The following is a 19429-nucleotide window of genomic DNA, read 5'->3' as shown; positions in this document are numbered from 1 at the left end:
ATTCGATTGCATATCCTCGGGAAAACTGATGAAGGGCCTATGTGCCTTTTCTTTATATCGATCCAGTCTATTTTCCGTGCGAAAAAGGTAGTAAACTGGTTGAATTATGGATGGAATTTGAGGGAACTTGCTTAATTTAGTAGCAGCAGCTCTTGGCGTGACTTGAATGATGGAGTCTCTGCCTCGCACTGTAAGCATTCAACTGAACTAGTGTGGAATGCTCCCAGTATGATTCTCATAGCAGCGTTTGGGACGGAATCCAGTGTCTTCATGTATGAAGAGGGTGCGGTAATGTAGCATTGGCTTCCATAGTCTAATTTGCTTCTGATCAGGGCCTGATATATATTGCTTAAAGATGTTTTATGTGCTCCCCAATTAATACTGGAGAGGATCTTCAGTAGGCATATGTCTGCCAAACAATTATCCTTGATATGATTTATGTGTGGGAGCCAGAGCCAGAGCCTATGATCAAATGTCAATCCAAGGAATTTATGTTCTGGTTTATTTATCAGGTTTTTACCCTCCATCATAAGTGTAGCTATTCGGGAGCAGCTCCTCCGTCTCTAGAAATGAACACTCACGATCTTTTCAGCTGAGAACTTTAATCCATTACGTTCGGCCCACGTAGGCAATTTATCAAGGCAGTTCTGTAATAGGAATTGGCTATGCTCATGGTCTGTATGTTTGTGGTAAATAACTACGTCATCCGCACAGATTCAGGTGTTGATGTAATTGGGAATGACTTCGTTAACTGAGTTCATGGAAAAATCTGGAACGCTTCACGATTTTGCGTTGCGCACGGACCATGCTAATATTCTCTGTATCGTTCCAATTTTAGTATATGTACCGCTGAAGCGAGTACTGGTCTCGAAATATTTTAATTGTTAAGTAGTGTTAGTTAGCAAGTAAGACAAAATAAGTTCAAGGTATCTCCCAGAACAAACAGTAAATTAACTTAAACCGAATCTAGCTTTAACAGTAGTTGTTATGCTTTAGTACACTTTTTTCATAATTTATAACTTATCGTGCACCATTTCTCACTAGTTTTCAAGGTGATCTGCTCAGCTTTAGGTTTAAGATGATGTTTCAATCATCGAGACGTATACCGACATATTTCTGATGCTGACTCCGCTTATGGAATTAGCGCCATATATTACTTTGAGCAAATATTTGTTTATATTGTGTAAGTATATTATAACTAATCGTTGCCAGCTATTTTAAAATTTGTACAGCTACTTCAAACTAGTTGTTTATCCAGGAAGACCCATTGATCCTTACTTAGTGTCTAATAAAATTAAATTAAATTAAAATTATTAGCAATTTGTTGTAGTTACCCAATTCCGGACTAGCAGTTTGAATTCTGACAGAAACATTCAATAATCAACCAGATTCATAGAATAACGGATATAATTGAACGTTCTTTGGAAGAAAAACAAGTATGCTCTGCAGTAGTCCTAGCCGGAGCACAAGCATAGGGTAAAGTTTAGCACCAGGGCTATATGTACAAATTAAACAAAATAGATATTAACATCACATATCTCCAGTAGAACTTTCCGAACTAAATAAAATAAGAATATTCTAAACTAAAGAAAATAAAAGCAGGAATTCCTTTAGTATCGTAGGATCTATTCTCTATCTGTTTTTTACTAGCGGGTTAACAAAATTGGAAGAAATTACGATAGTTATCTTTGTGGATGATACAACTGATGACAATTCGAGGTATAAAGTATTGCGTAACGCATTGGACAAATCTTGATATATATATAAAGAAGATTTACATCGTGACCTGGAAATTCCTACAGTGAAGGAAGAAATTAATTTAGAAACACGAAGCCAGGTCATACCTCCATGAAAACTCAGAAACGCTCTCATGGACGATACTTTGTTCACAGTCAAAATCCTGCGAACTTATGTGATAGTACGTGAGCTAAGGAGTATAAGGTGTAAGAACGGAACTATAAAATGTCACTATATAGACTGTAGTGTAATAATTATTAGCAGTAAATTAATGGCTAGTGTAGTAGATCGGTTAGAATAATAAACAAATTTTTAAAAAATTAGCACATTTCAGCGTTTTCACTATTTAGTACACTTCACTACACAATCACACAAGATCACCGGATTTAGCTCAATTGAGTATGTGTCCTAGTTAGGGGTTATCCAATAAATGCAGCACTTCGGTATAGCTGAGTCCTTCCTCATGTCTGGTTCTGAGTCACATAATTTCCTCCATAAATGTTGATAAAAAACATTTAATTAAAAATTAATACAACATTTTTACAACTGTTATACGAAACAACGTAGCTTATAGGACAGGAAACAGAAGAAGACAATATCTTCATGTTATTCATATTATGTCAGGAGTAAAATCAGTTAAATTTTCTTACTTTTTCCTTCATTTAATTGTTATATTCTTAAAGTATAATTTATTATCTTTCGATATTTACTCTGCGAATTGAAAACTTATCTGTGTTGCTATATAATTTAAAATTAAATAAATAATCATCAGAATTTGTAAAGTAAAATAATATCTTAAATAATAAATAAAATGTCGAAGCTTAACATAAAAGAAAATCAATTTACGTCGCGTAAACACCAATTCCTCGGAGCTATTTGCCCAAATAAAACTCGAACGTCATAAGCGACCACGAAAAAATATACATATACAAACATCCAACAAAAATTCTACCGCCCGTGGTTTTTGTGTGGGGATCTTCTTCAAGAAACAAATTGGTTTCTGGTCTTAAATGTGCCGAACTGTCAGGGTAGATAATAGATGAACTGCGCAACTTACACATCTAATTATCTAGGCGTTGATGAGCGATCCGAAAAGAAGGCAATTAATAGTGGAATGAGACAATCGGGCGACGCGCAGTGAAAGTGTTTCGCTAGGAAAAATGTTGTTATACAACGATCGAACACGGTTTTTTTTATTGCCGCTTCTCGCTAATGATGTAAGGATTTTCCACGGCGGAAAAAAGTATCTAAATGACAGACATAGAAAAAAGATTGGATATTCTTTCATTTATGATTTATTATATATATTTTTTAAATTGTTCTGTACGTAGTTATATATTAATAGAACTTAAATTTATATATTTAAAGCTTTCTTGTGCTGGGTTTCAAGACGTTTAGTGGATTTAAAATTATGTTGCTATGGAATTAACTCAGGTGAATAAAGTGTGTATAGAATAATATGAAAAATCATGAAAGAGAAATGATTTGGGAGAAAAAGTAAAATTATGTATAATTTGATAAAATAATAGTTACATCTTATTGTATAGCTTCAACAACTATTGTACGTCTAATAAACCACTTCATCCAACAACATACTGAATTATTAGCTTTTCTGCTGTTTATAATATTTTCGTGTTTATTTTCCTCGAAAATTCGAATCTAAGATTTTATACACCGGCAACGCGTCACTGAAAATAGCCACTATACTTTTTTACCTATTAGTTCTTGGCGTTCTTGTTTAGTTTTCTTACCTTTGATGACCTTGAGTGTGTAAATATGATATGAACGCATACTTATATATACATAATGTGTTATTTGATTATGATAACTAATAATGCACTTAAATAATAACTTAATAGGAATTCCATATTGGGTTCTCTAAGGATTATTAGAAGCAAAGAAATAAATTTTGATTTGTAAATAGTATAATAGTTTTGTCTGAAAAATATTAGTAAAATGAAATAAATAAATAATTTATAAATAATATAATATAAACTGAGATACTTATATTCAATAAGATATGTAATTACACTGTGTGACTCAATTTTTCTAACATAAATAAGATTATGGGATTCGGATTTCTTACTCCATTATTTATAACATTGTCTATGCATATGGTTGTCTAACACGTCACGTTCCTTACTAATACTATTTACGTTTAAAAGCTGTAGTACTCCACAGTAGCAGTCAACATCCTTCCATACTTACTGCATATTCAGTGATTTTAAAAGAAACTTATGGAATTACGAAACGGATTTTAGATTTAATCAACTGGAAAGTTTGCTGATTTTCTCGCTTTGTGGGACCACTATGAAGTTAAAAATTGGCTAAAGAGTACTGACTTTTTTTGTAGTAAATCAAACGTTCAATATGAACCTCTTATTCCACAAGAAAATGTGACTATTCCACCCTTAAACATAAAACTTGGTTTAATGAAAAATTTTGTTAATATCATGGATATAAATGGTAAAGAATTTTTGTTTTTTAAAACTGTTTTCTCTAAATTAAGCGATGCCAAATTAAAAGAAGGTTTTTTTGTTGGTCTACAAAGAAGAAAACTTATAAAAAACAATGAATTCGACGAAAATCTTACCGCGAAAATGTTAGCGGCTTGATTATATCTAAAGAAAGTAATTCATATATTTTTTTGGCCAATCTTAAATCCGAAAAGTCCCAGTTTTCAGTGAATGATTTGTTACAAAATTTTAAAACAATGAGTTTCGGAATGTCTTTAAAAACACATTTGTTGAATTCCCATTTCTATTTTCCCCCCTAATCTTGAACTGGTGAGGCTTGAGGTGACCAACAAGGTGAACTCCTTCACCTGGGTATAAAACAGATAGAACAGTGTTATGAAAGAAGATGGAATGTCAGCAGATTACTGTTGGATTGTAATGAAAGGCGATTCTACTGTTCACATGAGCAAAAGTTTGTCATTTTCTTTCAGAATATACGACTAATTTTTTCTATTGACCACTTATATCAGAGCTATTTTGATTCGTTGCCTCTTTGCAAATATATAATACTATTTTTCAAATAAAATTATTAATATCCTGTGTTTAGGAAGTACAATTTGACAAAAAAGCTCTTTTATTTAATGTTACAGGACAAGATAAATTATCACACAGTATCATCTTTACTTTCTCAATATTACTAAAATACCTCAAAAATATGTAGGATTATAGCATAAATTATTTCGCAACATCTCCGAATTTGGCGCATGCCCACATTGGCTCCATTTAATATGCGTAGAGGGAATAATCCGAGTTTGGCGCGTGCGTATATACAGATTTATTTACATATGTTTTATGGTGATTATTGGATTTAATGTCGAATATATTAAGCAGGTAAACTAAAATGGTAAAATTTTGGAAATAGCACACAAAAAGTATAACGAAATAATAAAAATATAATTAATATATGTTCAACTATTGTATTTTTATAAAAACATCATATTAGACATTATCAATATTTTTCATAAATAAAAATACACAAATATGATAAATAATTGATTTAATGTTGAAACTATATACAAGGAGAGAGATAAAATTTGAAAATTTTTTGAAATAACACATTTTATTTAAAAAAGTAATGAATTAAATGAAATAATAGTATCTCTGTATGCTTTTCTATTTTTATAAAAACGCCATATTTAAATGGATTTACATATTTGAACAATTAACAAGATCTCCAAGAACCAGATATATAAACACTACCATAAAAAAGACCAGAATCATTTAGATCAAACCCGAAATATATGAAAGCAGTGAAATTATCCTAAAAATCTCCAAATATGATACAGTATGATCGCTACTATACTTGATCAACAGGCCCCATTACTATATTGACTACCTCGAGCTTTCGATTAACATATTGTACTTTAACTAGTGTAAAACGAATAGATGATCGTACTGTAAAGTTGAAAGACATCTCAGTCAATACATCATTATATTCACAAAACAATAATTTATTTAGCTATACTCTTATATAATAATGCATTGTCTTTTCCTTGACATTAGATCGCCAGAGTGTCGTTGATAGTTTTATATTTTGGTTATTTGATCTAGGTCTACTTTTGTTAACAAATTTAGTTATTTCAAAGTATCACGGTGCATTGTTCTATATCTTAGCAAAATGCTGTCTAATTATTCTCTGAATTTCACATTCTTCGACTTTTACTCTCAAAAAATTCTAGCTACGTCTTAGCTATAACATAAAATTTAAATCATTACTAAAATATGTTGTTTAAAATAAATGTCTAATTATTACCATTTACTACAGTTTTTGCTACTATTCTTGATGGACAAAGCTCATTAATGACTTTACTGACTTCCAACACAACAAGAATCATTTTCTTCTCTGTTCTTGTTATCATTAAATTTTGGCATATGTTGATACCTATTTCATGTCGTTGAAAATTATATGTTATAAATTTGGCAGCTGAAATTCGCACTATAAATAAAATTGATGCTGTATGGATTTTATAACTTTTAAAAATGTAACCTTACATTCTGTACTTACCCTTGTTCTTTCATATTTTAAAACCAATGTATGTTAGACCACCAAGAGTAACACAACAATTTAATTATTATTAATATAGAATTATTAATGTAACACAACAACTTTAAATATTCTAGATTTGTTTATTGTTTTGATCTCGACCGTACCCATAGAAAAAACCGTACCGATCGACTCGTAAAAAATGGACCGCTGTTAGAAAGAGAAGGTAATATAGTTTCATATAGTTTTATTCTTTTCTATGAAATATTCTACGCAGGTGTCACCATTGCGCATACGCCAAATCAGGAGATGTTGGGGAATAATGTATCCTGTAGGATTATTTTTTATTCATTTATTTTTTACAGATACAGACTAACACTAAAATATAAAATTAATTTTACCCCATCGTTTGCTAACTTAAAAACAATTGTGATGAACTGGTTTCTATACTACTTCTCTCTCTCTCTCTCTCTCTCTCTCTCTCTCTACACCCTCCCTCCCGCTCTACTCTTTTTAAATTCTGTTTCTAAAATCTATACAAGCATTTTCAAATCTTTATTACATCAATTCTATTTAATAATACTCGACGGCGAAAAAATAAGAAATAAGCAACGACCACAGAACGTATACAATCTCCGAAGGAAGAAAAAAAGACCAGATACGCGACAATGATATCGTCAGCCGATCGTATGGTAAATTATGCAGATATATTCTCAAATCTCATGCAATTGTGCTGTAATTTAAGACGTACGGGTCTGACGGCCGCATTTTTGCCGCTGTTAAACGAGCCTCTATCTCGCCAGGTACGTATTAAATTATCTCACAGCTCGAAACCAGTTCAAAACGTCGATCAGGCAGGGCAACAATAAACGGTCAATTTAAATCTCACCACCGTTGACATCACGTGACGTTAATCTTCGTACGGAGGATTAAGGACCGCTCTCCAGACGTAACAATGTCAGAAAAAACGCGAATGTACTGGAAATTAGTAATTTATCCTGCAATATGTTATTTTGTTCATGAAATTGTTCTTGTATGTAAAGCTCTTCCTCAGGCCATATGCTACTTGCTACTTTTATCGATGTTTTAGATTTCGATAAAGTTCGACATGGATAAAAACGAATCATCGTCGAAGTTCTTTGAAGATTATAAATTGAAAGATAGAAGTGAAAAAGTGATCGAGGCTAATCTTGAGAGATGTTACCTATGGTATTGTAGGAATGTTCGTCGGGTCGGTCAGTCGGTCGAAATGTGTGGCTGCCTCTGCGATTATTTGTCAGAACGCTCACTACTCTTTTCGGAAGGAATTTGCACGAGAACTGAAAACACTGATTGAAGAAATACTGTTTATTTTTAATATTAAATTATACATGTGGTCGACGGGAGAATTGAAAGGATATTAGGTTAGGTAGAGGAAGTACGGTAGCGCTGTGGAAGTGGTACTATTACAAGGGGACGGAGAAAAGAAAAGAGAGCGAAACGTCGTCGTGATGGTCTTTTATAGCCTGGAACTGCATGGTACTAATCCACCGGCGTTGCCAACCTTTGTACTTGTTGATGAATTCGTGGTGGCCTAAAGGGTCGTGGCGGTCGCCACATAACTCTCCTCCTAGTGGAACTGCCTTGGAACGTACCTCTATGTGGTGCAAGTTCCAGAGTACACCCGCAATCACGCAAACAAATGCCCAGTAACTGCTGATGAGATGGGGATCTCAACCTGAGCGAGGAGTTTTACGGGATCAGCTACCATCGAAGTTGTAGCAGGACGTCGTTCGTCTTGGGGTGTTTAGCTTTGTTTGAGGGTACCTATAAGTGTGTTACGTGTCCCGTTTCGTGAAGCGAGGGTATTCATGCGTTGATGGTATACATGGTGGGCTTCTGTGGTTTTCGTCCATCAGGCTAGTCTCGTGGGATGTCGTCGACCATGTGATGTTGATAGGTTCCGTTCCTCGTGCTATCCTTCCATGCACGTGTCAAGCACCTGTAGAGTGGCTTATGTTGAACTGATTTACCTGTTAGGCACTTTGATCACGTCAGGGTCACCAATTGTAGGAATATTCGTCGGGTCGGTCAGTCGGTCGAAATGTGTGGCTGCCGCTGCGATTATTTGTCAGAACACTCACTACTATTTTTGGAAGGAATTTGCACGAAAACTGAAAACACTGGTTGAAGAAATACTGTTTATTTTTAATATTAAATTATACATGTGGTCGACGGGAGAATTGAAAGGATATTAGGTTAGGTAGAGGAAGTATGGTAGCGCTGTGGAAGTGGTACTATTACAAGGGGACGGAGAAAAGAAAAGAGAGCGAGACGTCGTCGTGATGGTCTTGTATAGCCTGGAACTGCATGGTACCAATCCACCGGCGTTGCCAACCTTTGTACTTGTTGATGAATTCGTGGTGGCCTAAAGGGTCGTGGCGGTCGCCAGAGTATGATATTTTAAAAGACCTTAATTATTTATTAATTATTTTACCAAACCGTTCTGCGGTATAATATGACGTCACTTCATGAGAAAATTCAAAACAGCATTGTTGACGAATTACGTAGAGGGCACTTGAGGCGGATGTGGCATCGGGACCGGACGATGGGAATGCGAGATGTCCCCTTTTTGGATACCAAGGTCGGCGCGTATAGTGGAAATCATATAGTTTCGTAGAGCCTCTCCTATCTTGTTGAAGTAGTTGATAAACGAGTATTATTTTAATCACCGTTGTAACACCAATATATTCACAGAATAGTGACCATTATAATATCTTGCTGAATATTTATATCTCATTTATCAAGAAATAAAAGTATTTCTTACAAATCAGAAGTGGGATCATACTCAAAATACGCTCAGGATGGTTGTGCGTTTATGCATTGAGCTCTGAGGAAGAAGCTGTTCAAGGAAGAAGACTCTGATAGTATTAATTTATACTTGGCGATTATAGAAGTGCAGTTATCGCAAAGTCTTTGCGAAGAGATGGCGAATACCGTAAATTTGACAAGCAGTGATATCAGAATTATTGAATTATGTTTGTGTTCGACAATTTAATGAACAAAATCGACAATATAATAAGAAAATAGTAAATATGTTGTACAAGCATTGTAAAACGATAGACGATTTGATGGAAATAATATTCTTAAAGTGATCTTAAGTTCGGTGAAAGAGAAGCAACGTTATGACAAGAACGATGAAACTGAAATTTGTTGTGCATCCAGACGATTGTAGCTACAGAGTCATGAGAGTTATTGATAAATTTTATGGTTTTACAGTTCTAAAGACAGAACTGACTAGGATGGTCGGATGTAAAAAAATACAGAACGGCATGTTGACTTATTATGTAGAGGGCACCTGAGGACTTATTCGTTAATAGAGTTAGTCGAAACAAAATAACGTATAAAATATAATTTATATTAACATTATAATACATCTAATGTATGTATTATCGAATTAAACAATAGTTATTTATACAGATACAATAATTTTTATTGTATATATTTTATAATAATTACATTGAACCCTTTTCTACAACACCTATGATGTAGAGTTCTAGATACGTTTTTATGTATGTAGTGGTATCCCCTTGAGGCCTAATCTACCTAATTAACAATTGTATATCCAAGTAATATATTTTGCTTTCCAAGTCACTTCTATATCATTGTATTTGTCCTTAGTTTTTTCGGCTACCGCTTAATTATATTTTTCTTCATAAAATTAGTTCTAATCACTGCATTCTCCCTAATGCAATTACGGTGTCCGCAAAATAGTTGGTATACATTATCTCCTCATAAATTCCAACATGATATTCATGTATATTCTAAACAATTACACACATATCTAAGCAAACTCTACTCTCTACTTCTGTATCATTTTAGCTAGGATAACTGTCAACAGCAAAATGAGAAGAAGTTCCGAAATATTAAAATGAACAACCATGCAAAACGACACTGAGGGTTTACATATATTCTAAAATATCTCACTCATCACACTATGCAATCTTAACACATGTTTACTACGTGCCCTTGTTTCATCATTTCCACTACCTTTATAGTATATAAAGGGTGTGTGGTGCTCTACAAATACTAATAAAACCATTAAATAATTAAAAACAGCAATTATCAGAGTTTACACAAAACAAAATAGTGTATGTGTCCTAGGTTTGTTAAAACAATATCGATATGTGTTCAAAATCGTTTAAAATACTTCTACATGTTTTCACACTTTTAAAACAACGATATATGGATATATCAATATTTATTTTCGCTTCAGTATCTTCAGTATGGTCACATTTCAGTATCCTCCACTAAACACTAACTTAATTCACTTTGATTTGTGTCGAACTTGACATGTGTGATTTCTATTTGAACTAATACTCCATAAAATCATTCCAATTTGGCAAAATCCTTATGAATATACATGGAAAGTTTTAAATTCATACTCTGTATACAACAGACATTATGCCTTCAGAATATTGCTGAGCTATTGAATAACATCGCTGGACACTTTCATAAGAACAAAATCAAAATTTAATTTTTCATTGGATTTCCATGAATGGCAATTGATTCATAATTATTTTCTCAAAAATTATTTTTAATAAAAACTTTAGCCGGTTGTTTGGCGTAGTGGTAAGGGCGACAGGACAGTCCACCTACTGTGCGATAGTCTCGGGTTCGAATCCTGCTGGGGCATGGTCGTAGATTTCTGTTTGTGATTCTCCTTAGGCAAGAGTACAAAATAAAAGACCGGATGTCTTCTGCGATGATTTCTAAGTTGGTCACTAGCCAGTCGGTAGGCTTAATGCCGAGACCGTGATTTGGAGCCCACGTTAAACAGTAGGTCTAGTCCAGATAAATCCTCGTTGGTAAAAATGAGACTTTATATACTTAAAAAAATTAAATTTTTAATAGTTATTTTTAACTATTCTTGATTCTTGATTTATTTATTCTTGATGAAAATATTTCAAAATAGAAATGTAAAGCACGTAATGAAAAAATTCTAATACTACAGTGTTATGATATTATAATTATTTTATCTGGCATGAATTTTTATATCACAAGTGATAAATATCATTTTAAGATATGGTAATATATTTTTTTAATATTAATTCTAATAATTTATTGGACAATTGATTTTAATAAGAATAAACAATAATTAATTAATAATACTATTGCTTAAGCCCAATATGCATATCAGAAACCATGTCATAGCCACTTTCTTATGCTTGCTAAACTGATTTTCTTTCAGTTAAATAAGCCGAACAAAGTTTAGTAAATATTGATGTCCATAGAAAAAGTCAAGTTACAAAATAACCTCAAAACGTTACAAGTTAACTTTTCAATTATTTCTAAGCAGGTAGGCCTATCCGGAATATCCCAACTATGTAATATATGATGCCTCTTAATGTATCTATTTAATATTTTGTAGTCAATAATGAAGACTTATCAACTGCATTGTTAAAAAGAAGCTGTTTTCTAACACTGGTCGTTTTATATTTTTCTCATTATTAAATGAAACCATAAAATGGTTATAACTAGAAGACTGTCACTCACAAATTAAGCCATTTAGTAGCTTGATTGTTTAATAGAGTTGTTGTGAAAGATATCATATTCTACAAACAGTCCTATCTTTGGTCTATACTAGGTGCTTATTACACAAGCTTGGTATTTGTACATTGCCATTTATTACTTTTATTTCGTCTTAGTCATTATCACATAATATTTTGTTTGTGAACCGAATTTTTGTGCAATTTTGAACAAATCACATTGTATCTGATTATATCGGCATTTTTGACTGTGATATCGTCGTTGAGAAATTAATAATTCTTGAGACAAAATTGGTTACATCATTCGAAAGAAATAGGAATCTGAAAATGGTGAATATCTCAATTATATCACTTTCAGTCGTACGTTTTCATATTGTTCTGTTATTTATCTATATATTCGCTTTTGCACTTTTTCTGTGCCCGGTAACCGAATTTCGCATTTTGTTTCTCAGCATTCAAGAATAGCTCTATTCTGCTCACCATCACACGTTATGGCCATTGCGTCTCGAACTATTCTTGAACCTTTTATTAAAGTAGTTTTTGGATATAAAGAATATTCATCAAGCAATGCTTCCTATACTTCATGTCACCAAAATTATTATATTGAATGCAATGTTGAAAGTCTTTTTCTTGTTAGTGTTTTCAAAACGAGATACTGAAGACATTCTTGGAATGAAACCGCAACTAATATTGTTTTCAAGTACTTATGCCAATCAAGTGTTGCCAGATATATCAAATATAAGCAGCGGTATTTTACAATGTATATTTTAAAAACTGCGGCTTCGTATTTTTATTATCTAATACAATATAACGATAAAACTGAATTTTTCGATTATCTGTTACAATGCAACATCAGAATGTGAATTATATTATGACAACACGTGTTATCCAGAAAGTTTATTCGTTAACATGATGTAATACTTACATTGTTGGAGGTAATTAATGTTTCCTTAGCTGATGATTGATTTTATTGTTTATTCTGTATATTTGGTAGTAAAAACAGAAAGTGTTTTTGCTTTTAACTATTTACAGTTTTATAATTATAGTTTATATTAGTTTTTTTTATAACATCTTTATTAGATACGCTTAGTACAATCTTAATTTACAATCAATTTATTACTACTTTTCCTATGTACTTGGATTAATTAACAAGCTAGACGAGTGCGAGAAAATAAATCAGAATGTATTCCTCAATTATAAAATTATAATTATTTATTAATTATTAACTTATAGTTATAGTTTACAAAAATAATACACACTAAATGTTCACACAAGTTCGTATGGTTTTGTTCGTTTCAATCTCCTGACATCCTGCGCGCTGTCCAGCAGTTGTATTGTTTCCACATTAGTATGATTTAGTAATCTTCTTTCGTGTTTCAAGGCGAAATCCTTCACAACTTCGCAAATCCATTTGATTTCGAGGTCATCGTGCAGTTCTTCATTGGTTACATAGCGATAGGCATTGGTAATCAATCGAAGAACCTTGTTTTGACAGCGCTGTAGGACTAACTGATTTGAATTTTTAGTGCAACCCCATATTTGGACCCCATAGGTCCAAATTGGCTTTATAATTGTATTATAGATCAACTTCTTTGATTTTAGAACAAATTGGGAGTATCTTCCGACTAACCAGTATAGTTGATTTTGGTTCTAATGTGTTTTGCTATTTGTCTAACGTGATGCTTCCAATTTGATCTACCGTCAAGATGATTTACAAGGTATTTTGCTGATTCTGCTTGAGGAATCGGGCATCCATTGAGTGATATAATTAAGTTTTTATTATTTCGCCTTAATGCAAAATTAATGTGGACAGATTTGGAGCTAGTAAGTTGAATTTTCCAATCTTTTGTCCATTTGTAGATTTTATTGACTGCCACTTGCACTTTTTCTATTGCCCTAGGCCGAGATATATCTTTTGCCATAATAACTGTGTCATCAGCAAAGCTTCCAAGAAGTGTTTCTTTTGTTGTTGGAATGTCAGCACTGTAGAGCAGATTCAGGAGAGGTCCTAAGACGCTACCTTGTGGAACTCCAGCCGAGATATTTTTAAATGTCGAGAACGCCATTTCGTGGGATACTCTAAATTTTCTTCCGAATAAATATGACTCCCACAACTGACAATAGTTACGCGGTAACAATTTGCTCATCTTACAGATTAATCTCAAATGCCAAACCCGATCAAAAGCTTGTGAGACATCCAGGAATATTGCAGGGCAGTATTTCTTTTCTTCAAACGCTCTTTCAAGAGTCGCAGTTACTCTGTGTACTTGATCGATTGTTGAATGATGATTTCGAAAACCAAACTGGAAATCTGGTATTGTTACCAAATGTTTAACACGTTTAAATATCAGTTCAGTCTCAGTATCAAATAGCTTTGATATTGCAGGTAGTAGCGAAATAGGTCTGTAAGATTCGACTTGTTCTGCAGGTTTGTTAGGTTTTTTGAGCATAATTATATGTGCAACTTTAAAGCATTCCGAGACATGCTTCAGCCTTAAACAGGCATTAAATACATATGTCAACATGATGATTGCTTTTCGTGGCAGTTCTTTCAATAATCCAGGTGAAATGTCATCTATACCAGGTGCCTTTTTAGGATTGAGGTTATCAATTTCAGTGGCAACTTCCAGTGGAGAAATTAGATTTAGATGTACATCGGGAGTTTATATTAGTGTAGATAATAATTAATATTCTTTTCAGTATATTATTTTCAAAAAATGTTCAAAAATAAAAAAGTAAGACCATGAATAAGTTCCGGAAACTGGCCTCTTAAGTATCTTTTTTGTTTATCTCTAATTGTTAAATAATTGTGAAAAAATATCTTTAACAGTATTCATAATCTTATATATCATCAGCCATTATTCTAAAAATTTTCTACCCAAACGTATGTTTCAATTAATATAAAAGATAATCACTGAATTACAGGTTGTTTTGATGGGCAACCAAACAAAGTTTGGTTTATCATTTTTCTTCATGAATAATAATTATTTAATTACAAACTAAAAAAACTTGTACTCCATTAGTTGAACAATCATTGAAGCTTTGACAGAATATTCACATTTCTGCTACACGAACTTAAGTAAGGATTTTGAAAACAAAAAGTATACAGTTATAAAGTCTAACAAATGTACTTTCAGTCTATAGAACTAATTCATAGAAATAGAACTAAACACCAAATAATAATAGAAAGTGATGAAGAATTAAGATAAAATTTATATAAATATAATCAATTATTTGTTCACTTTGCGAATATTTATTTATGAACATATTAAGAACAATTATACATAAGTAGAATGTATTAGCTTTTAATTTAGTAACATATTTATAAGCTATAAACCAAATTCTATCAAATGGTGGTACTTTTTTGTTGTTGTGAGAAATACGGAAATAGCCGTCAAAAACAAACAAAAAAATTTGAAGGTTTATTCGTTCTGAATTCTGAGATAAGATAAAGAAAGTATGAATAATAGACACTGTGTGGCCCATAAAAGCATTTTTGATTCCACTGAAACAGACAAATATTTTTGGCAAAAATACTTACGTAAACAAACGATATAAAAAAAATACCGATATATACACTGTCGGACAAAAATGTTGTTAGTATTCTTACGTGTAAATTATTTTCAATTGTCAAAGCATATGAGTTGTTAAAATAACTATCATTGTTATACAGTTGTACTTAAATCTGATTGATGTACGTGATATATAACACCGGCATTTTGATAATAAACAAAATAATAACATCGCTTTGTTAAAGTGATGTTATTGTTTTGACTTGTAAAACCGTATATTGTACAAAAATAAAACATCATGTGCCAGACAATTTTGCAGTGCTAGTTATCAGTTCTTTTTAGGAAGAATCCTCAAAGAATCCTAAAGATCAAAATAAATAATAATCAGAAGGAGCAATATCGGATAATACAATTGTTATCACATATTTTGCACTGTTTAGAACTACTATCATGATGGTCTCGTTCAGTTTGATCTTCAAACTCTTTAATAATAACTTTTTAATCCTCTTATGATAAATTACTTCATTTGTCTCATATTCTGCATGTAAACATTCGACTTTAATTCAGTTTTTATATTAAAGATGTATAACAACGGTTACTGCACACTCAAAAAAAAATTGTAGAAGATTTAAAACCTCCTTGGGTATCTTCTCTGTGTTTTCCGTTTAAACTTTTTAAATTATGTAATTATTACGTGGTTACTAGCCATAGTCGATATATATATATATATATATATATATATATATATATATATATATATATATATATATATATATATATATATCGACTATTGGTGTGCCTACACAATTAACCATTATATATTTTCTATATTTGAATTCTAGTTGTGTTCTTCTTTGACAGAATTCGAAAAAGGAGAAGGTTCTATTCTATGTTTGGCTATATATCTCTATATATCTCGATTTTAATGTATGTTCGCCGATTTCTCTGTTAATTATGGACCGATTATCAAAATTCCTTTTTTATTCGAAAGAGTGCGCTTCCGAGGTGGTCCCATTTGAACCAAATCAGGATCTGGTGGGGAGTAGGAGGGAAAAACTAAATTTTCAGGAACGTACCAAGTTTTCATATAATTTTTTTTATCTAAAATAATCATCGGCTTGGTGGCGCAGTGTTAAAAGCGATAGGATGGTCCTCCTACTGTAGCGATAGCCGCAGATTCAAATCCTGCTAGGGCATGGTCGTAAATGTATGTTTGTGATTGTTTAATATTTGTGATTGTCCTAGGCGAGAGTGTAAAATCACTCACGTAAGTAACCAGGCTGGATAAGACCGGATGTCTTCTGGGATGATTTCTAAAGTGGGTCTCACGCCAGTCGGTAGGCTTAATGCTGAGGATAGTGGTTCGGAGCCCACGTTAAACTATAGGCCCAGTCCAGATAAACTCATAGTTGGTAAAAGGAGACTTTAAAATATATTTTAAAAATATTGTTGAGTTGATGTGATGGAAAATCACAAGTCGTTCAGTGCAAAAGCCAATATATAAAACCTCGTAGAAATATTATTGACAATTGCTTTTATGGTGTAAATGTTACTGCGTTTAGCTCCAAATTAGCGATCGCGGGTACGATTTCCGGCACGGCCAGTAATTTTCTGTATTTCTAGTTCAGTTATAACATTTGTCAAATCACCTAGACTAAATAGCGAACCCCGGGCCTTGATGCACTACTTATTTTCAATCACTGTTTCTTTATTCGTATTTTTCATCATACGGGCTGCACCTTTACTTGGCCTACCCATTGTGTTATTAAATAAAATAAATGCGTAATTTAAGAAGTAAAGTAGTCAAATTTAAGTAATCAGTTGGTAGTAGTCAGTTACAACAATATTGTAAATTGAAAAATAGGTTTAGGTAGGTATTAAGCTAAATTGTGTGTATATAGTAGAATATAAAATACGTGTAGTAGATAAGTTAAATAAAGTTTTTGTTTCTTTTGTTTATTTATTACAACGATTATTATGTACATATTTTGTTTTAAAATAATTCTTGTTTTGTGTTAAAAATCTGTTAAAAAGTTTGATTGTTTTTTAATTTTTAGTGAGATTTTTTGAAGCTGGTTCAATTTTTTATTAAAATTATTATTTCACATATATTATCCAGCGAAGTTTTGCATCAAGATTTATTGCGAGATACTTAGCACCATAGCTATAGGGAATGATAGCATTATTTAATGTTATTGGTGCTTGTATGGTCTATTTATAGGTTAATTTCACATAAACAGATTTATTTTCCTTAATATTTATATTCAAGATTTGGGTTCAATTATTTATATTGTCACTTGCCTACGATAGCATGAATCGTAGTATCATCAGCAAATGTAGCCATAATATTTTCCATTTATGGTATATTACATATGTATTGTAGATAAAGAATTGGACCCAATACACTTCCTTGTGATACAGCTGTTTCAGATTTTTTTATTGCTGGATTCATATTGTTGAAATAAACTGATTGTAGTGTTGGATTTGAATAGTTCAGTGTGTTGTTTCGGTAACATTTTCAGTAACAAAAAGGCCGTGCAATACCTTATTGAGGGCTTTTCCTACATCTAAGAATATTGTTGCACATACCTTTTTACCTTCATGGGCTTTTTCAATTACATCTATTATTCTAAGGACATAGTCAATTGTTGAATGCTTGTTACTAAATCGAAAATGGTGTTGAGACTTTGGGTTTTCTCACTCCTATTTACGTTGTCGCCCTTAAATAAAGAGGAACTACAATCAGTGCTTAATTGTAAAGAGATTCACCGATAACAAAATCCATTATATGAATTATATCAATATGAAATCGCGAACATTCATCAAACTGTTAAATTTGAAAAAGTATTCCATTTTATTATATATCATCTATTTCATCTTTTTTATTATCATGTTATTTTATAACAGTGTAAGATATTAAAACGAATTAAGACTGATTAGTGTCCTATAAATCTGACGCTTTCACATGAAAACCTTCTTTTGCTCCAGTTATCTTTGGTGTGACATTGCGTTTTTATCTCAAAACAACAAATTTGTTTTCGATAATATTTCTCCTATGCTAAATGCCTTGAAAATATTACATACGTATGTTCCAATAAAAAACATGTTCAATTACAATTTTAACGTAGGATTTCCTTTACGTTCTTCTTTTTTCCAAGAGTTAATTGTAAGTTATTTTACGATTAAATCATGATCAGAATCAATTTGATTATAAAGATTTAACCAGTTGGGATATATGGTTTACCTGCTAGTTTTTTTTAATTCACTAATAAAAAACACTGCAAAAGTGTTGTTCAATTCAAATTTATCATTGTAAAAAGACGCTTTGCAAACCAAAACAAGACTTCCTTCAAATTTATTTGAAAATGGCCAATTATATTTGGTATTATATTGCGTGTTTCCTTATCATTTCTTTCTTTTCAAATAGACATTATTGAAAAAAATCCATACAATATAGATTAATAGAAGTATGTTTCTTCATTTCTTAAAATTGTCCCTATCTCTCTGGAAATTGTTTCAACGTGTGACCGAGCATTGTTATTCAAAAGGATGATTTTGTGTCTGTTACTCACAGTTGCTAGACTTTGTTGTAACAATCACTCAGTTTGTTTAACTGATATCGATAAACATAGTTAGCCTCAGAAACACTTTCATTCCATATTCACATCAGTACTTTGCGATCATGAATATAGCGCTCCTATATTAAAATGTGACTTTTGTGCTTAGTCGTAGTATTTATCGCCCATTACAATACGAAATATCATTTACAGTCAACTCATGTGCTAACCATTTACATTTTTTTTGAACATTTCCCATTACATGTAAATATACGGAACAGTGGATTTGTTAACTGCTAAGATGACAAAAAGCAGAGCATATTAGACTAAAAGTTAACCAACTGTATTGGCTAAACGGAAAATATTACTGACTTGACTTAACAGGCAAATTTGAACCTATGAGATGCAAATATGGGGTTGTACTAAGACATCAAACTAACTAGTAACCCAACGCACCCAAAACAAAGTTCTACGATTAATCACCAACGCTTATCGCTATGTAACTAACGAAGAGCTGCACCATGACCTCGAAATCACATGGATACACGAAGTGATCCAAGATTTCGCCTTAAAACATGAAATAAGATTGCTAAAT

General features: G+C 32.3%; 1 protein-coding gene and 1 pseudogene across 1 annotated transcript in view; one reads left to right on the top strand and one right to left on the bottom strand.

The window, feature by feature from the left end:
- Nucleotides 1-19429, top strand: part of Sox102F (transcription factor Sox102F) — a 402041-nt gene that overhangs the window by 8353 nt on the left and 374259 nt on the right. The gene's annotated exons all lie outside the window — the stretch shown is intronic.
- On the bottom strand, nt 764-862 carry LOC143205376 (uncharacterized; annotated as a pseudogene).

Source organism: Rhynchophorus ferrugineus, unplaced genomic scaffold, assembly GCF_030347505.1.
Source record: "Rhynchophorus ferrugineus isolate W39M unplaced genomic scaffold, kcgeb_rfMv2 rfM11, whole genome shotgun sequence".
NCBI lineage: Eukaryota > Metazoa > Arthropoda > Insecta > Coleoptera > Curculionidae > Rhynchophorus > Rhynchophorus ferrugineus.
Note: the sequence above shows the minus strand (reverse complement) of the source record. Positions and strands in the feature narration are given on the sequence as shown.